The sequence below is a fragment of the Suncus etruscus genome, chromosome 3 (assembly GCF_024139225.1).
Source record: "Suncus etruscus isolate mSunEtr1 chromosome 3, mSunEtr1.pri.cur, whole genome shotgun sequence".
Lineage (NCBI taxonomy): Eukaryota > Metazoa > Chordata > Mammalia > Eulipotyphla > Soricidae > Suncus > Suncus etruscus.
This window is the reverse complement of record NC_064850.1, coordinates 58,137,519-58,147,819: the sequence shown is the minus strand read 5'-3', so window position 1 is coordinate 58,147,819 and position 10,301 is coordinate 58,137,519.

Genomic DNA, 10,301 nt, shown 5'->3' with positions numbered 1-10,301 from the left:
AAAGCTTTCAAATTGCAGAAATTGATGGAGCTGATTTCTGAAGTAAAGAAATCTTTTTAAGGGGCTGGAGAGATAGCATGGAGGTAGGGCGTTTGCCTTGTATGCAGAAGGACAGTGGTTCAAATCCCGGCGTCCTGTATTGTTTCCCGAGCCTGCCAGAAGCGATTTCTGAACACAGAGCCAGGAGTAACCGCTGAGCGCTGCCGGGTGTGACACGACCCCCCCCCCCCAAATACTAGCATCTCCCATTTGCAAATCTATTTATGTCTGGACTCACTTTGATCCTACTAACAGTAAGTAGAAAGTCCTCTGGGCAGAGAAGTGTGTCCAGCTGAAAAAAACAGCAAGCTCCTTGGCACGGAGAAGCCCTGACTTCTAGTTCCAGTCAAAAGACCAAGTTACTCAAGGTCTGCAGTTACTTCTCCCTCCAACACTGGCAATCCCAGGTCCACAGTAAAATAGGTAACCCCCAAAGAAACTGGGAGCTCCAATTCCCCTGATCTCCAGGAGGGGGCCTCTGCACCACTTTCCCAGTTTCAGTTTAGCTCTACCAAGATACAATAGGAGTAAACATTTCTGTAAAATGGCTTTATTTTCCAGGGAAACCAAGAAACAAGCACTCCTTGAATCAAGTTTCCCAACAAACAAAATAGATTAGCACCTTTGAGAGGCCCACAGGTGCCATTCGGATTTCTGTTGGGTCTCTTGTCTCCTTTCAGTATATTCCCTTTGGTATTCAATGTTCTTGTGAATCAGTTAAAAAGCTGGTTCGCAACAGAATGCCACCAGGTGTTAGGCATGAAGATGAATGCAGCGAAAATGTCCACTGCTTTCAACACCTGACAAGCATCCCTCAGAGTGATTGCACAAATCTGATGAAGAGAAACTAGGTGGAAAATCTGAAAGCACTGAAAGTTCCTAGTTGTTTCAAGATGGCACTGATAGTATATAGTAATGAAGACCCTGAATCTAAACAAATGTACCTTCAGAGTGAACATACACAGTGAGTTAATTCAACACATCAGATGTCTCTGATGTTACAAGAACCCCCACCTGTGTGTTCTTGTGTGCATCACCATTGATTTGCTTAGTTTCCCCCCAATATCCTTTTGATATCTGGTTCTAAATAAAACTATAAATTAGCCCGAGGGGAAAAGACTGTTTCATAAGTGGACAATATAATGAAATTTCTACCCATTTCTAAATTGCTCTCAAGTCTGAAATTTCTCAGCTTCAAGTTGGACTTATGAAACTTTATTCAGACGGGCCAGTCAAAACACAATAAAGCAATAATCTCATTTTTATAAAGAAAAATGAATGAAGTTTAGTCTTAGGGGAATTTCAACACAAATACTTTGTTAGGAACAGAGAGATGTGAGGGAGGCCAAATTTTCAATATCAGGAGTGAATCTGTATGCACCCAAAAAGGTATCTCACCATTTTAAAGTTTATCTAGAGATTTGAGCTGGATCACCTGCAGGAATACAACAAGTTATAATCCTCCTCCGATTTCCCCATCCCCATTTTTCTCGTTCCCTTGAGACTTCTCCTGATCTCAATTTTTATCTCTAAGTATAGGAGGTAAGAGCTATTTCCCAAATATATCCATGTTAGTATGTAAGGGCAAGAAGTGCACAGCAGTCCCTATCATCAAAACAATGCAGTCCTTCACCTCTCAAGCAATGGAAGCAAGACTAAAGTCTTTCTGGTGTTAATGTCACTATTTTTGTAATATCAACAAAGAATGTGAGAAATTTTTCATCTCTGGGAGAGACACAAAGGAAGTATTGGCCTACCATTAGTTAGGTTCATCATACCTGATGCTCAGACAAAACCCCTTTGTACCAAATTTATTTTCTCATTTCTAAACTCAGAATAGAAGTATGGCTTTATTCTTAGTAAAACCAACAATTATCAGTCTTTAAAACTTGTATGCTGTGTATGTAGATTATAGAGTTTAGAGAGAAACACACTGAGAGCAAGTGAATTCTTAAGGATCTCTAATTTGAAAATAAACTTGTGTTTGAAAATAAACAAAAGGAGGTCATGACCTACTTATGGCATCTATTGTAACATCAGTAAAATGTGGCTTTTCCATCTGGGAATTTGGTTTGTCCATATTGGAGGGCATTTCTCATGGAGAGCCTCTAAAGCCAGCGACCAGCATGGACTCAGGGGTCACACTAGATGAAAACATTCTAAACATACAACACAGAGCCCATGCTCAACAAGATAGTGTTGTGGAAGAGAGTAGATTTTATAAAAAATGCTCTTAGGACAAAAACAAAAGTGACACTAGGAAACTTTGGAAGTTTTATATGGTTATCAGTGTGATCGTGGCAAAGGTGACTTCACAAGTTCAAAGTCAAAATGTCCTCATTAAATATTTGTGACTCTTTGTATATAAATAGTGCCCCATAAAGTTACTAAAAATAATAAAAGATGCATATCAGCAGTCTCGCCTCAATCTATAAAAAAACATAATATGGTAGGAGACAGTACTTTATATGGATCTTTAAGTTGAGGAGGCCATTAGTGATAACTCCTACTTTGAAAGAATGACAACAAAGGTTCAACAACCATGTCTTCATTTCCCCCTTTGGACTAGTGTATAGGGAGAAAGAGATCAAAATTGACCTAGAGCTTCCATCATACAAATGATCAGTGCTTACAAATAGTTAAACAGACTCACTAAAACTTTAATCTCTAGTACACAGTGTTGTGACAAGTCTGGCCAAAAAAATACATGCATATACACACATTCTCTTGACTACAAAGATTAATAAAGCTCTCTCAGGAAAAAATGTAATTCCCGCCTTCTCTCAGTATCCTTCTGAGTTCCAGTGTCATCACTGTTCATCTGCCCTTTGGGGCCAGCCAGGTTGGTGCTGGGGAGGGAATAAGAAACCTCACTCTTTAATCCCTCTCACCAAATGCAAACGGGTCTTTCTCAGCATCTTTCCTTCCTTCCCTTCAGTTCTCATTTTCGCAAATCAAAGTCATTTCCATTTACGTCATAGACTTCTTGGCATATTGGATCTAGCACTTCTTTGAACAGCCTAAGAAATCCAGCACTCTAAATCATTAACTGCAAAGTTCAATGGGGAAGCTAAAGAAGACATCTACTGTGGGTAATACAGAGAGAAATCTTGGCAAATCTCCAAGTTTACTAAATGCCTGAACCTTATAGATAAGGACCTAAAATCAACACTTAACGAGTTAGCAATGAAAATCAAGAAGTCACTAGCCTGTGAAATTAAGAAATCTATAGATGAACAATTCAACCAATTCAAAGAAGAACTCTTTCAGAAAATGAGAGAATCCATAAAAATGGAACTGAAGGAACTAAAAAGCATGTTAGCAAGCCATAAGAGTAGAATTACACAGGTGGATAATTGTATAGACTTACTTAAAGACAAATTACAAGCCAGCTAGAATAAAAAAGTCAGAAGAGAAAAAAGAGACAAAACCCTGGAAGAAAATGAAAGATACTTTATGAACAAAGACAGGAGAAATAATCTCCGAATTATAGGAGTTTCAAAAGGGGAAGAAAAAGGGAAAGGTAAAGGACAAATAATGAGGGAGATAATAGCAGAGAACTTCCCCGCCCTTGGGAAAGAGGTTTCTCTACAAATTCAAGAGGCAAAAGAGTGCCAAACATGGGCCAGGGAGATAGCATGGAGGTAAGGTATTTGCCTTGCATGCAGACGGACAGTGGTTTGAATCTTGGCATCCTAGATGATCCCCCGAGCCTGCCAGGAGCAATTTCTGAGCATAGAGCCAAGAGTAACCCCTGAGTATTGCTGGGTGAGATCCAAAAACAAAAAAATAAATAAATAAAAATTTTAAAAAGGAGTGCTAAACAAAATAGACCATAACAGAACAATACCAAAACATTTGGTAATCCAAATGGCAAAAATCAAATCAAGAGATCAACTCCTTAAAGCAGTAAGGGAGAAAAACTTTCTCAAGTATAGGGGCAGGAGCAGTAGTACAAGCCCATAAGGTGTGCCTTGCATGCTCTAGCCTAGGACAAACCATAGTTTGATCCCCCGGCATCCCATATGGTCCCCCAATTTAGGGGGCATTTCTGAGCACATAGCCAGGAGTAACCCCTGAGCATCACTGGGTCTGACCCAAAAATAAAAAAAAAAATCTCAAGTATAAAGAAAACAACCTAAGAATCAAGTCAAATCTTCTATTTCAAACAGTCCAGGCAAGAAAGGAGTGGAATGACGTACTCAAACTACTGAAAGAAACTTTCAACATAGAGTCCACTACCCAGCTGAACTCTCATTTACCTGGGAGGGAGGGTTAAAAAAATTCTCAGACAAAAAAGAATTCACAATATTTGCACTAACCAAACCAACCCTAAATAAGCTACTCAAAGAGCAATTGCATGGATCAAACCCTCAATTGTAACAACAACAACAACAACCCTATACAATATAATGGCACAACAGCCCTTTCTGTCTATTGTTTTATTAAATGCCAATGGATTAAAATCTCCCATCAAGAATGGATATGGCTGTTTAGTTTGAACAGGTGACCAATCATCTGATCTTTATAGATATTTATAATAATGTTCTAAAGCTTTTATCCACAAAAACGAGTACAGAATGTGTTTGGAAGCCATGGACTTGCACTACAGTGCTTGCTATAAAACTACTTATATAGTAGTTTTAATTTTACTATGTTTATAGTAACTCCTTAATCTTTTTGCCACAGTGGTACTTGGAGATATAGGTTGGTTTGTTACCCCAGTTCCACATCACAATGTTATACTATATTAGACTCAGAAGACAGGGGTCATTATGATAATGTCACAAAAAAACTTTTTTTTTTTTTTTTTTTGCTTTTTGGGTCACACCCTGTGATGCTCAGGGGTTACTCCTGGCTATGCACTCAAAAATCATTCCTCGCTCAGGGGACCATATGGGACACTGGAGATCAAACCAAGGTCCATCCTTGATCATAAAAGGCAAATACCCTACCACTGCGCTATTGCTCTGGCCCCAACAAAAATTCTTATCTATTCATTTTCTACTTGATTATGCCTGATAATGTAACCTAATGTTTGTGTCCACAAATAGCAATGGAATATGCAACTGCATACCATGAACTCCTGTTTCAGAGCTCATTCATTGAATATATTATTGTAATATGTTTTCAATTGAAGGTTGTTTGCCATTATACTATAATTGTCATAATTTTAGATTGCTTTTAGAAAAGGAAATTGGGTGTTCAAAACCCACTAGACAACATTTCATGGTGTAGACTCCTTTCATAGTGTTCATTACCATATCACTTAGTTTTCTAGACTTAAACAATATGATTGCTTTTGAGAATGCTTTAACACAATCTAACTCATGAAGCTTGTGTGTACATGAGTGTATGTTTTGGTCATCTCAATGTCTGTCTAATGTCCATCTGTAATATATTTAATGTCTATGTTGTATGTTGTTTTCCCCACTGTCATATATAACCCTTCCTTCCCCCCCTTTACTTACCATCTTACCATTTCTTTTCTAGCCCTTCACTCTTTCACATCCCATCTGTTTTTTCCCCCTATTTAACCCTTTCTACACTTAGTTTTTAATTCCTCACAAAGAATATTCCCCCAGCCCAGCCAGCTGCCAACCTGCTCCCAAAGTGAAAAGATAGATTCTCAGCCTAAGAAGGAGCAGATACTCCAGTGCTACTAATTTGCTCTTGGCGGCCCCTTTACCCCCACCTCCATTTATTGTGAACTTTTGCTGGCTACCAAGTTGGTCTTATGCCAAAATACTTCATGGGTAAGGTCTCCCATGTTTAGGCTAAACGTTTTCCTTTTCTATTTCTCCCATGTTTTGCTGTGTCTATGCAAACAATAGCAACTGACACACACAAAACTTTTTATAGTATTTTTCTATCTCTCTCTCTTTTTTTGTTTTGTTTTCAGGCCACACCCGGTGACGCTCAGGGGTTACTCCTGGCTATGCACTCAGAAGTCGCTCCTGGCTTGGGGGACCATATGGGACGCCAGGGGATCAAACTGCGTCCATCCTAAACTAGCGCTGGCAAGGCAGACACCTTAACTCTAGCGCCACCACGCCGGACCCCTGTATTTTTCTATCTCTTATCTTTAAAAAAAATGAAGAGCTTTCAAAACCTCCTATTGCACTAATGTATTATTTCAAACCTCCTATTGTATTAATGACTTTATTGGAGATACAATAATTTTCACAAATATATTTGTTACTGAAATTTTTCTTCTTTTTTCTTCTCTTCAGTTTTTTTTTAGTTTTTCTCTATTTTATTTTTATTTTTTAATAACTTTGTTTTATGTCATCTTGAAACAAGCGTATTATGGTCTAATATGTCAACGGTGTGGTGCATTTTCTTTAATTAAAAATAATTTTAGGGGCTAAAGGTAAGGTGTCTGCCTTGTAAGTGCTAGCCAAGGAAGGACTGCATTTCAATCCCCCAGCGTTCTATATGGTCCCCCTAAGCCAGGGGCAATTTCTGAGCGCTTAGCCAAGAGTAACCCCTGAGCATCAAATGGGTGTGGCCCCCCCAAAAAAAGATTAATAATAATTAAAAAAAAAGAAAAATATATAATTCCCACAAGTCATATAGATTGACAATGGCATGATTTTTTTAGATTATGCACCTTTTATCTTGTAAATTATTGCTACCATGTTGAATCCCAGCTGAAGTCTACCCACTGAATTTACCAGTAGTATCCAATTAACTTTTATATAAGAAGTTAAAAATAAACATTAAAACAATTAACAATTAAAAAAACATAAATTAAGTGAACAGTCATGTCCCTCACATCCTATATCTTTTCCATATCTGAGAATAGCCATATCTTCATTTTGGTCCTCAGAGCACCTTGGTAACATAGTCAAGATCCATAACAATGAATACATTTTTAAAATATATTCAAAATTCTCATTCTCACTCTGTCTCTTTTTATTATGTTGCCATTTGATAGTGGGGGAAGGAAGGAGATCAAACTGTTGTAGAACCTCTGAAGTATAATGACCTAAAATGCCCTTGTGGTCATTCCCCACAGTTACCACTACACCCTTGTTAGAAAAATTCAAGTCATACCAAAATCAGCCTTAAACTTAAAACCTTCACATGAATTCTTTTCACTGAAATGCCTGCCAGGAAGCTTCATAACAGACAATAATTGCGTCAGTGACCCTTGCCTCCCATGGCCATTCTTTAAATCACAGGCCTTCCACTCTCTCTGCAACAAGCTAACCCCACACTTTCCAATGACTTAATATTTCCATTAGTCACAATTCTCTTTATAAGGAGGTCCATTAAGCTCAATCCCTTCTTTCCTCCATTTACTCCTCTTTTTGTTTTGGTTGGGTGAACACCTGATGGTGATTGAGATTACTCCTGGCTCTGTGCTCAGTATTCACTCCTGGTAGACACAGGGAACTGTATGGGATGTCAGGGATCAAACTTGGGTCAGTCACAAATAAAGCAAACACTCTAACTCTGGCCCCTGTACTCCACTCTTTCTGATCAGTTTTTCTATTAAGCAACAAAGTGCGGTCACACCCTATCTCCATCCGAAGTTCAGTTTCCCTCACCTAGAAACTATTACAAGAAATATCATAGATATATTCTCCACAATAGAGAATGAATGGGCTGGACATAAATGACATGTTATCAATTTGTTGACTATTTTTTCTGCATTGGAAGCATTAGATGCCAACCCATTCCAATAGCTTCCACATGGTACAAATTTTAACATGTATCACTTTGATAGTAGTGACATTCTTATTGATAGAAATTGACTTCTTAGGTATACTGAATTGCCATATAAAAAATCTTGGATCCTACAGTGTATCACAGATCTATATTTAGTCCAGATATACAACCTTGGATATTCCACTAGGAAAGGAAGCACAGGGCTAGAGCAATTGTACACTAGGCAGAGTACTTGTCTTTTGCACAAATGACAGATTAATAAGTAAATCCCAAGTACCTCCAAGCCTTGCCCACAAAACAAAATGGGGTGGGGGGTATTTTGTTTTTAGAAAGGAGATTCTATCTCTCCCCAGCGTTGTGTTGTCCAGTTATGTGTCATTTTCATTGTGCAATTCTGTCATAAATAATAGTGCTAATGCTCATTAGCATTAGGGATTCGCAGTATTTTTCTTCAGTAAGGACCCAGATCAAAATAATTCTCATGGAATTATGTCTCTGGAACACTTCAATCATGCCAGTGCTCAAAGAAAGCTACGAAATAAACACTAAGTCTTGCACACAGCAATGCCATAGCTGATATGCACACTGCAGCAAGGCAGATATAAAGGTTTATGTACTGTGACTTGCTAAACTGACTTTCTATACTGTTTTAAAACTTGGTATCTTTTATTTTTAACCATATAGTAATGAACAGGTACAAAGAATCTGAATATGTCTGATTTGAAGGTTTCTCATTTAGTTACTTTTCTATAAATAATCACCTGGCAGCTCTCATGGGAACTCTCTTCACGACTTTATGGAGTCATTTGTAATAAACACGCCACCAAAATGATGTCCCTGAATGTCACCTCCTACCAACAGTCAGGGAAAAAGAATAGGATAATGTTAGTCATTCTAGATAGATGTGATTAGTTAACATATTTTAAAAATTAATGACTGTAGGTTACAAAATGAATATCAAGGGTGTTAGATTCCAGCAAAACATTTGATCTAGTGCCGCCCAAAGCCTTCATTTAAAAATTCATGGAAATTGACTCCGATAGGATGGTTCCTGCAAAGACTGCAAAACTGTCAAGAGAAATGCAAACAACAGGGCAGGAATGATAAATAACCGTCTGTCATGAAACGAGAAGGAAATCGGGTACCCGGGAATTGGCGCTTCTTAACATCTCAACATTGCCAGTTCTTAACATTTTATTAATGATCTGAAAAAGTGAGTCAACAGCCCCTTTTCATTATAGCTTGCCGATGAAGGGTTGAGGAAGAAGAGTGTGTGTGCCTCAATGACTCACAGCACAAATCTGGAAAGATCCTGGCCCATTCTGGGGACGCAGCAGGGAAATAGTACACGTCGGTCTTCGCTGACAATCTACTATCCAATGAAGGGAGCATTAAAAAGAGGGGAAAATTCAATAGCTCTCATTAAAAGATGATTCCTCTTTCATGGCAGAAATAATTGTGTCCTGAAGAGGAAGCATCTGAAAAAGACATCCATGGCAGCATCTGCGTCACCAACTGGGGAGATGCAGGGACATCTCAGACACAAATCCTCACGCTTCCCTTATCAGGAACAAAATCATTTGCTCTGATTATGTAAGAGACAAGTGAAAATTGTATCACTATTTTTAAATTCTAGCAAAGCCCTTCTAGGTTTAACCCTCACGTGACAAATGCATGCTATGCCCAACTCAGCCCTTTTGTCCTGTTTCCTTAGTGCTTGATTAGTGTTCAGTTTTGTGTACATCGAAGACATTCCATAAGATGCTTTTCATTCTCTTTCCAAAGTCTTATCAGTCAAATGTAAATGACCGGGTGAAAACTGCCTGCATTATGGGCTCTAAATTAAAATTGCTCCCATAAATTCACTGCTCAAATGATCTGACAACTACTGTTGCATTAATTTTGTTGCTGAATACATTTATCCACTGCAAATTCACTTTCTTGATAACATGATAATTACTTCAGACATTGTTCAGGTACTGCCACTAGACACGTAGGAATTCATTTAATATTTAAAGCCTACTTAAAAGCCAAAGATTTATCTCTGTAAACGACCTTGCTAATGTGACATTATTTCCCTGCACACTAAAATTATAGATATTGTCATAAAAACAGCTCCCATTCAACTGAAAACTAGGGCAGACCTGGGACAAAGCAGGAATTTTCCAAAGGTACTAAGATGTGAAATTCCAACACAAAAATTTTTCTTTTTTTTCATAAAATTATATTTGTAAAGGAGCATGCAGAGAGAGATAATAGGAGGTAAGGTACATGTCTTACATGAAGCAGTTTGATCCATGGCCCCCTTAGAAGTACTGCAGGGTGTGGCCCAAACACCCTCAAAACAGCAGAGATTACATAGAACAAATGGGATTCCCAGTGTCTATTGTGGCATACAGAGATATCACCACTTCCACACTAAGCGTTAGAAAACTTGGAAGTTTGTTTTTGTTTTTGTTTTTTAAAAAAAGCAGGTAGTAGAGAAAGATAGGGAAAGGAGTGGGTAATAAACAGGCACCTTGGAATTGTGGGGACATGACACATGACATTGACCACTGTCAAACTACTGTAATTTTCTTGATTTC